This window comes from Panthera leo, chromosome A1 (assembly GCF_018350215.1).
Source record: "Panthera leo isolate Ple1 chromosome A1, P.leo_Ple1_pat1.1, whole genome shotgun sequence".
NCBI classification, from domain to species: Eukaryota; Metazoa; Chordata; class Mammalia; order Carnivora; family Felidae; genus Panthera; species Panthera leo.
The window spans coordinates 102260155-102270841 of record NC_056679.1 but is presented as its reverse complement, the minus strand read 5'-3'; the positions used below and the strand labels follow the sequence as shown (position 1 = coordinate 102270841).

The 10687-nt window shown below is 43.9% G+C and overlaps 1 long non-coding RNA gene across 1 annotated transcript; it reads right to left on the bottom strand.

Moving 5' to 3' along the window:
- Positions 1-3009: 3009 nt before the first annotated feature.
- Positions 3010-9062, bottom strand: LOC122200196. The gene is made up of 3 exons (XR_006193748.1): positions 9008-9062; positions 3534-3814; positions 3010-3197 (listed from the first exon to the last, which is right to left on the bottom strand). It is a non-coding gene; the product is annotated as an uncharacterized LOC122200196 (long non-coding RNA).
- Between the last annotated feature and the right edge of the window lie 1625 nt (positions 9063-10687).

The window sequence follows — 10687 nt, the reverse complement described above, 5'->3', positions numbered from 1 at the left end:
AGGATCAATCACGTAGGATTCCTGGAAGAGAGGCGGCCTGTTGGCACCTATCATGCGTGTCCACAAAATCAGAGGCGGTACCGTTGTCCTGCTCTCTTACGATTCACTTACCCAGGCAGGAAGGAAAGAGAATTTCAGTAGGAAACAAATAGAAGACTAGGACTCTTCAGTATCTAGAAGGCTCAGTCATTCTCCGAGTATATCCAGCACGTAGCATTTCAAACTGAGGGAGCAAGTTTTTGAACTAATAAAGTGCACCGTTGCCTGATTTTCTAGAAACGGTGCTGGCTCATTTCTGGGTCCACTCTGAAGGATTTCTCCCATGTTCATTCTAGGAGTACTCACGATAAAATTATGCGACAGTTTTATGTTTTCTTTACTCCACCTCCCTACAGGGAAGCTTTAACCTTGCCCCATGACGTGTGTGTGTGTGTGTGTGTGTGTGTGTGTGTGTGCGCGCGCGTGTGTGCGCGCACGCGTGTGGCCAGACCTCAATTCCATTTTGGCTTGGAATTACTGATTTCTCCAAGATAACCCAGCAAGTCAGAATAAACCCAGATGTAGGACATAGGCCTCTCTAATTCCAACCGCATGTATAATTCAGCAGGACCCACTGATGTATTTAAAGAATCACGAGCTGGCCACTTGGTTTGAAGCAGAGATGTGAAGGAAGGCAGTGCAGGTTGTAAAACGCTTTTTGTTTTTTGAAGCAAATGCGTCCTTTCCCTCTGGAAACCCTGCCATTTCCTCTGGTCCTCTAATCCTAAACTTGGTGTCTGAAATAAATTTCGGAGGGATTCCACTATGTTGTTGAGAGGCTCCAGGGACTGCTACTGTTATCAGAGAAAGGGGTCCAGCGCCATTCAGGGTGTTATTCAATAGCGTGTCTGGCCGTCTGCAGCTGGCACCAGAACTCTCTCTGGGCTGTCATAGGAGCCGGTCCTCTGATTGACGGCACCTCATAACTGGGGTCAGAGCTTCAACAGCTGCTCGCGGGAGCAGATTCCTCTGCCTCACATTTGATGGATAAACCAGAAGAATCTGGCAGTCAGATCCATATTAATGGCTGTGGCCAGCTTTCCCTTTCATGACTTTCTTGCTTTTTCATTGTGTGGGAGATTGAATTTGAAAGTGAACTTTGTTCCACACCCTAGCCCATGGCAGTGCGCAAATGAGGGGCAACTGCACGGAGGCGTCGCTTGCATGCGGCACACCCGCCAAAGCAGATGTATGAAAAATGGAAATGACCAGGGTGGATGGGGCAGACTTGCCTTTTTTTTTTTTTTTTTTAATAGGACCCGAGCTTCTGCTGAGGAGCTTTTCAGGGAGGCTGTGAGGAGGGGAATGTGCTGGAGTTTGAGCAGTGTTCCCTTAAGTAGCTTTCCTGCAGAAAACTGCAAGCAAGCTCCAAAGTAGCCAAAGCGACACGAAGAGCAAAGGAGTTGTAGCCACGCCCGCACCTGTGACTCAGATGCCCACGCTACATCCATTGACTGGATGCGCTGTGCTGTTCTGTTAGGAATGGAGAGGCTCTTTGGACTCAGCGTCGGAGAAGGAAACCAGAATACCTATGATGGCAACTATGAAATGTTGCCATCCCCTTGGGGCCCCTGGGTGGCTCAGTTGGTTAAGCATCCGACTTTGGCTCAGGTTCAAGCCCTGGGATGGGTCAGGTCGGGCTCTGTGCTCACAGCTCAGAGCCTGGAGCCTGCTTCAGATTCTGTGTCTCCCTCTCTCTCTCTGCCCCTCCCCCACTCGTGTTCTCTCTGTCTCACTCTCTCTCTCAAAAGTAAATAAAGCTTAAAAAAAATATTGCCATCTCCAAACAACAGAAGACCCCCCGCCCCCATCCATCCCCATCTCCACACCTTCCTGCCCAGATTCCACCACCATGTAGATAACCTTAGGAGTGGAGTGTATTTTATTTGTAATGAAATTCACTGCAAAATGTTCCCATCCTTCTTTCATTCCTGCTACTTAAAAAAATGTTTTTTAATGGTTATTTATGTTTGAGAGAGAGAGAGAGAGACAGAGGTGCAAGTGGGGAGGGGCAGAGAGAGAGAGAGAGAGAGAGAGAATCCAAAGCAGGCTCCAGGCTCTGAGCTGTCAGCACAGAGCCCGACACTGGGCTCGAACTCGTAGACTGAGAGATCATGACCTGAGCCGAAGCTGGACACTCAAACAACCAAGTCACCCAGGCACCCCCCTGCTACTTTTTTTTGCAGTATTTTCTCCCACTGTGTGGAATGATGTTCTTATTCTCTTGACAATGCCTTGCTCAGAGCAGGAATTTTTAATCCGAATCAAATTCAGCTAAGCGATTATTGTCCTTGGTGTCCTATCTAAAAAGTACCCTCTACACCCAACATCATCTTGGCTTTCTTCTATGTTATGTTCCAGGAATTTTAAAATTTTGTGTTTGACCTTTTGGTCTGTGATCCATTTTGAGTTAAATTTTGTGATGAGTGTAAGGTTTGTGTCTAGAGCCATTTTTTTTTTTTTTGACATGTGGATGTCCAGTTGTCCCATCATCATTTGTTGAAAAGATTATCTTTCCTCCATTATATTGCCTTTGCCCCTTTATCAAAGATCAGTTAACTGTATTCACAGGGGTCTCCCTGCAGGTTCTCTGGGTTTTCCCAGGGAACTATCTTGATTATTGTAACTTTACAGTAAGTCTTAAAATCAGGTGATGTCATTCCTCCAACTTTGATCTTTTCCTTCACTATTTTATTGCCTATTCTGGGTGTTTGCCTTTCCTTATAAACTTTAGAATCAGTTTGTTGATATCCACAAATAACTTGCTGCTGTTTCTTTAACCTGGAATTTCTTGGAGTGGCTTATCTTAGAGAATTGTTGATAAATTCTAATGGCCAACCGGCTCTCCCTCCTCTCCCACACTCTGCCCTCCCCTTTAAGAATTCTGCCATAATTAGACTGGAGGTGGGGGGATGAGGGGTAGGCTCCCCAGAGAGATTCTAAGATATCACCAGAGTTGAAAACCACTGTTTATTTTCATCGTTATCTTAACAACAACTGTAATGCCAATACATTTCCTTGAAATTTATTTGGAAAGCCATGACTTTGGTAGAATCTTCTCAGGAATATACCTTCTGCCTCTCCCTGCATTGCTGTGTGCTTTGTAGACGTTCCTTGTTTCCTGTGGCTTGCCTTCTGCTGGGAGAAGCTTGACCTGCCTCAGACAAAATCGCGGAACAGGAAAATTTTTTTCTTCTGGTGCAAATTATACACCCTCCCCTTTTACCTTTAATGACTTTTTTTTTTTTTTTTTTTTGAGAGAGAGAGAGAGAGCGCATACAGGAGTGAGTGGGGCAGATGGAGAGAGGGAGAGAGAATCCCAAGCAGGCTCGTGTTCAGCCCAGAGCCCAATCCAGGGCTTGATCCCACAACTCTGGGATCATGACCTGAGCCGAAATGAGAACTGGGTTGCTCAGCTGACTGAGTCACCCAGGACCCACCGCCCCCCCCCCCCCCCAACCTTCAATGAATGTTTTAAAGGAAAAAAATCTTACTATAAAGTCTTCAATCATGACCTTATTTGAGACTTGAATCAGTTACTAGGTATGGAATAGTGGGGACATCTGCTCTGGGAACGCTTGCTTGTGTATACGTTTTCTCCACTTGGACCCTGCCAGACTTCCTTTCCTTAGTTCTCCTCTCTTCTCTCTTCCCCTTGTCTTTCTCCATTACTTTGTCCTGTCTCTTTAAGGTTCACCTTCCTGCTTTCAGCATTTGCCTTGGATTTCTTCAGCTTCTCACCCTCCCTTCATCTTTGCTTCTTAGTCCAGGCTCCCTGTTCCAAGAGAGAGTTCAAGGCACTTTAACTTGTTAATTAACTCTCCTTGAGGGAGGAGGGGCAGATTTGCATGAATAAAACTGAGAGACTGATTTAATCAAAGAAAGAAAGAGCCCATGTGTGGACTATGAACCTACTTGCGATGTGACTTTGGAGATGGTATTCTGCCACGCTGTGCCTCAGTTTCCTTATCTATAAAATAGGGACCTGGTAGCCTCTGCCTCATTAAGCTTGTTGCACAAATCCAGTGAGTGGGTGTTTAGCTCTTGCTTACTTGTCAGGCAATAACTGCTCACTAACTGTTACATATGACTATTATTGTTACTTCTTGTTACTTCTAAAGTTAGAGAATAGACTTTCTGACACAGAGAAAAGAATGCATTAACAAATGGATAAGAACAATTTGTGATTGATGCACGTATTGCTTGGTGGAAATGTCATTCATTTATGGAAGCTAACATTTCCTTTACTGACACTTAATTTGCCTGTAAATTTCCATGTTCATAACCCAGGTGAATTTCCATTTGAACAAATATTTTAGAGTAAAGCTGTTCTTCTGTGTCCACCATGGAATTAAGTAGATGAAATTTGTTAATCTGGGTGTGGTTAGTCTCTGCATCATAGACTCTGAACAATAAGCACTCTGTCTGGTTCTCCTCTGCTTACATGACACTTTTGCAAGAAGTATCTGTGCTTCTGTGCTATTTTTGGTTATTGACAAGGCAGGGAAAAGGGTAGGGCTGCAGCTCAGTCTTTGGTTCTGGGGTCTACTTTTAAGTAATACATTTTTTTCATCTTTTCCAGATTTAAAGTTCTGATTAAATAAAAAAAAATAACATCCCTTATCACAAAACAAAGCAGACAATAACTGAAGGGCAGAGGGGAAGGAAATTGATTCTGAGCATTTTCTTCCGTGTTCTGTTAATAGAGTTTGAGCTAAGTGCCACAGAACTCTCCTAGAACCCCGCTTTAGCTCCTGTGGCACCTTCTCATCTGCCAACAACCACCAACACTGTCTACCCTGCATCTCTAGAGCCCGTGACACATTCAGGGGTTGTGAGCTGAGACCAGTGATATCTTCCTTTCCCACCTATTCTTCCCCAACAGAAGGACTCAGAGATTGTTTGGAAATACGGAGAAATATGGAGGAATATGGCAAGATGGGGGCTGTTGGGGATGCATCTCCTTTACTCTAAACACACAAAAATTTCTATGGGGAACCCCTCATATGCCTATGACTAGCTCAGGTGAGATATTGGTAATCATTCAATCTAAGATACAAGTAGGGGCCAGTGACCTTGGTTGACCCAGAACTGAGCGATTTCTTGGGACATGGGAATTTTATTGCAAAAAGAGTCCCAGGCCGACTGGCCTTTGGGGCTTTTTTTTTGGGGGGGGGGGGTTGGTTATCATAGAAATAAGAACTACACATTGGATAGGATTATTTACCTCTGAACAAAAGATTCCCGTGTTATAGGTACGTAAAAGCAAAGTAATATATTCTGAGATATAAAAACCAGTTGGCTAATGTACCTTGTAGGCTCTGCCTGACCTCATTTACCACACTGCTCTGCTCCCCATCTCTATAAACACTTTCTCAGCCTAACAAGTGGAACTTCCCTCGTTATATTGAAGCATGCTGTATTAGTTCTCTATCACTGGGTAACAGATGACCCCCAAACCACAATAATCATTTCTTCTGGTTTCCATTGGGTTGGGGATTCAGACAAGGCATGGCAGGGATGGCTTCTGTCTGCTCCACATGCCCGGGCCTCGTCTGGAAGACTCCAAGTCTTGAGGTTTGAAACCACCTAAGAGCTGAAGGGCATCCTTCCTCCGAGATGGCTCAGTCTCATGGGCTCCCCATTACACTGCTCTCCATGGGGTTGAATATCCTCACTGCACCTCCTCCCAGAGCTAGTAATCCGAGGGCAAACATGGCAGGAATGGAAGTGGCTTTTATGAGCTGGCTTTGGAATTCACCGGCCATCAGTTCAATTACGTTCCAATCATTAGAAGTGAGTCACTGGTGCAGTCACGGGGAAGAGAAAGACGTTTTCCTGTTTAAAGGTAGGAATGTCACAGAGTTTGTGGGCATATTTAGACACCACGTCTGGTGTCGTGAGCAAATCCCTCTGTGCGTAAAACACTGGCAATGGTATGATGATGCCAAAAACTTCGTAAACACTGGTTTCATTCTAAAAATAATACTACTACAGTCACTTACAATAACAGAGTTCTTATACTCCAGATCCTCATAGACATTCTCTTGCGTATAAGGCACACCACCCCGACGGCCTGGTTTTACTATTATCCCTGTTTAGGAGATGAAACTGAGGCCTGCTTAGCCCACTTACAGAGAGGTTGAGTAACTTCCCCTAGGTCACAGAGTAAGGCCTAGCACCGGGGTTCAAACATAGCCCAGTTCCAGAACCCTTTTGCTATTTGCGATCTGATGACAGCGATTTTTCTCTAAAATCTCAGAAAACCATTTTTATTATTTTATTTATCAAATTATTATTATTATTATTATTATTATTATTATTATTATTATTTTACAACTATCTTCTATTGGCCCATGTAAAAATCCTATACTCACGGACTTGATGGTTTCTATTTAATCTTAGGTCAGACCACTTTAGTCATCGTAAGAAGTTACATCTTGGAAGGGGAAGTCAGGGGATTGCAAACTAGGGAAACCTTGCAGGCGTGGTGAGCACTGCCCTGTCCATCACAAATGGCCACTTTGAGATCAGAAGGAAATAATGAAAGCGTTACGAAACCCATAAAAGTCTTTCGAGTTAATGCATGCTTCCTCACATAAGGTGGCATCTCTGTTTTTTCTTCTTTTTGTGCCTCACAACCTGAAGCAAAACAATATGACATTAAGGTAATTTGGAGAGTCATTATTAATTTGGATCTGGCTCATGAAGACTCTTGGGGTTTTCTCCACTGCATGTTTTTCTAGAGTGATTTTGTTTTTTTTCACCTGCTCTCCAGTGCTCTCTGCACTTCCCCGCCAAATGTCTGTGAGACTGGTAAAGTCCAAAGGTGCTTATGGTTTATAAGCTGGTGAACCGCCACCAAATGGCTCATTGCCACCCTCACGAAGGCCTGCCATTGCACACAGTTGGCCTCGGCTAGAAGCTTCGACAGCTGAGGTGTGGTACGGCCATCCAAAACCTAAAGGTGAACATGGGCTTGAGGAAGTGAATTAGGTGTAAAAGAAAATGCCAGTTTGGGGGGAGGAAACAGCAGAACAAACCGACTTTGTCAACTGTCCCTCTTATCTACTTAACAAACACATAGGACTTAACTACACGCCAGCAACTATTCTAAGTGCTTTTGAAATATTAACTCATTTATCCTGCGAGGTCACAATGGGCGATGGGTCTCATTTTATAGACGACAATTTGTTCAGAAGCACAGAGCAGTGAAGTCACTTGCCCAAGGTCACAGGACTCATGGGGACCGGAGCTGGATTCCAGTCTGGGGAGTTTTACTCCTGAGAGTCCTGCCATCTGTCTGCTCTGAACTGTGGCCTTTTGTAGCTTGGCATCAGACCCAGGGCTAGTCCTGGAGGTTGGCCTCAGTGCTGATCTCGGAATAAAAGCCCAGTTCTTGCCTGAGCGTACTGGTAGCCATTTCCCATAGAGAGAAGCGGTGGGGGGAGAAATGCTCTCAGCCAAGCAAATGTCAGTAGCTAAAAACTCTAGCCTGAATTGATATATATTGCAGCCTGCTGTCTGATATGTCCCAGATGTGTGGATATAATATTAGAAGAACATTTAATGTAATAGTCCTTTTGGCATTTAAATATGGGTGACAGGAACTCTTTAAGGCTGCATAAACAGAGCACACAGGTGTTAGGAAAAAAAACGGCTGTTCATAAAGGCCAGCTCTTTTCAAACAGAGAGAGAAACGGTACAATAAAGGGGTTATAACCTTATGTTTTTAGGCTTACGACCTTTGTTTCATTAGGTGCACCTTTAACTGTGATAAACATCCACTTAAATGAATATCATTTCCTTACAATTACAGAAGGGTCATACATAATACACTAAGTTCCCCTGGCAGGCCTATGTGTTAGTCATGCATATTTCATGAGCACTTTTATTCCCCAAGTCACTTTCAAGCAATGCTCAATCCCGTGGCTTTGGTGCCTAGGAAATAAAGGTCTTGTCCGTAAAGAGATCTCAGAGCAATTATTGTGGCTGTGCACTTTATCAAGGGGAGCAGCTGAATGCGGTGCCCGCAACATCTGACCAGCACCATTACCAATTTTCTTCATATACGCGGTTCCTCTTTTTTTTTTTTTTAAGATGAAATTGATTGTCCAGTTGGTTTCCATACAACACCCAGTGCTTATCCCCACAGGTGCCCTCCTCGATGCCCATCGCCCACCCTCCCCTCCCTCCCACCCCCCTCGGTTCCTCTTCTTTATCTCTGGAGGTGGGAGACATGTTGCTTGGGCTTATTTGCCTGATTTAAATTATTGGAATGATTCTGAGTGATGTGAGGCAACCGGCCCTAAACAGGACACTTGTAGCAACCTAATGAAGGTAAAAAGAAAGAAAAAAAAAAAAATCCTGTCCTGGTGCCTCTAACATGCTCAAATACTTGTGGGGTGGCAAAAAATAGATCACGGTCCGCGGAGCATGGTCAGGCAATCTGAGTGAGTCTTACATCTGTTTGTGCAATGTGATGTTTTTCCCAGCTGCATCAGCTGATGGGACATAAAGTGTTGGAATGATAATAAGCAGAAAAGAAGTTTGCCGTAACAGTGAAATATAAGCCCCTTTATAGTCTCAATATCTTTTGTGGGCAATTTCCCTTGTTCTCTTCAAGAATATTGAGTTCATCAAGACAGTTTCATCCTTGTGAGATCTCCCGCCACGCTTGGAATACGACTGAAGGAACGTGAATCCCATCTGCCAGCTTTTGCGGGTCGACTTTCTGCGTTGGCGAAAACCAAAAACAATTCACTTCTTACAAATCATGGCTTTAGAAATATTACCCAGGCAGAAAGTCGCTTCATTGTCTCTTGCTCCTGCCGTCTGCCTGCTGTGTTTGCGTTGCTGCAAAACGCTAAGATCAGGGGGTGTGTGTGTTTGGGGGGGGGTGGGGAGGGAGTGGTGGGCAGGTTAGGATCTGGGTATTTAATCTCTGTGTGTTGATTCAGCATCCTACCTCCCCAACTCCATTCTGCCCCGGACAGATGGGGGTTGAAGCCCTTTGTTCTGCATTTTCTGAGGTAGTGAAGGGGGTGGGTGGGTGGGGGGAGCCAGGGGAGCGCGAGGGAGATTTCCGTTAAACCGGCTAAATTAATATTTACGTTGTTACAATATTAGAGAAGCCACCGAAAATTATTAATCTGAAAAGGTTATAATTATCTTTAAAATGGTGGCAGCCATTGAAATGTAAATCCTAATGTGCGGGGAGAGGGCTCCTGTCCCGGATGCCTGGGGCCACCTGCCCGGCTGCCACAGCTGTAATTGATCATTCCAAATCAAAGGCAGAGGGAGACATGTCTGGTGGCTCCACCAAGGGGGGTGGGGGAAGCTAGCAGAGAAAGATGCTCTGTTCTTTGGGTCTGTTATCAAAAAAAAAAAAAAAAAAAAAAAAAAAAAAAAAAAAAAAAAAAAAAAAAAACGAGCCGGAGCGTGTTTCAAATCTCTCTTCTGTTGAATGTGCTTCAAAGCTTACCCACAATAAATAAAGTTTTCAAAACCCATAGACTCTGAAAGATTCATTGAAAATTCCTCTGAATTAAGCAGCCTCTCTCTTTCCTTTCTCGCCATACCCCTCCCCCGCCCCCATCGCTCTCCCTCTCTCGTTACCCAGGCCAGCTCAGTTTGCAACAAATGTGAATTAGATGATTAAATATGAGACCCAGTTCAACTCCTTTCATGCTTTCATTGATAGCATGGTGATTTGGGGCGCACACTTTTGTTAAGCGAATGTGTTGGTTACCTTGTTCAAGACCCCCCTCCTCTAAAGAGGAGGATACGCTCAAGCAAAGAAGAAAACCCCAGGATAAAGCAGGGACTCCAAGTGCGAATTCCATGTGTCAAGCAGAATCCCAAGGCCAAGGCTTCAGGAGCTCACCAACAAATGACAGGAGACAACTGGAATCTCCCCCAGTCCCTGAATATTACTGACTGTGTAGACATTTCTCAAGGTCCATTAAATTCTATTTGACGTACATTAAAAAAGATTTAATCACAGATGCCAGTCAGCTAACCAACCCATTAATCTAGCTGTTTTTCCTAAGAAAATTGTATTTAAAAAGGTCTTTTTTTTCCCAATTTAATTTAGTCATCCTTTTAAATTTCATGTATTTATCATGTAAATGTGCCTTATTTGCAAAAGAAAAGCGCAGGATTCAATGAAATAAATAGTTATTTCATTAAAATGGATACAAAAAACCCTGTGATTAGGGTAATTAATTTGCACACTAAAAGCTATCTTCCTGGTTCAGATCATTAATATTGATGGCCTTCGATTTTGTTCTCAGTAATGTTCCTTGAAATATACTCAGAACTGGCACCAGGGCTGAAAGAGCAGCCATTGGAACAGAAGTGAAAATGAGGCATCAGTGTTAGTTTGGGACTATCGCCTCTTCCCTGTTCTTCCACCAATAACGAGCTCACGGCGTGAAGACCTGTGTCCCAAAATAAACAGGGCAGGTTCCGTCTGAATGGGCTGGTGCCGTTTATTCGATCTCAAATGTCAGTTATTGATGCCTGACACTTATTGACGCGTGTCTTCTTTTGCAGGAGGAAAAAAAAAAGAAAGAAAACATTTAAATTGCAAAATAACATTACAGGAGATTATGTCTCCGTACCACATACTGTTATGCACAGCATT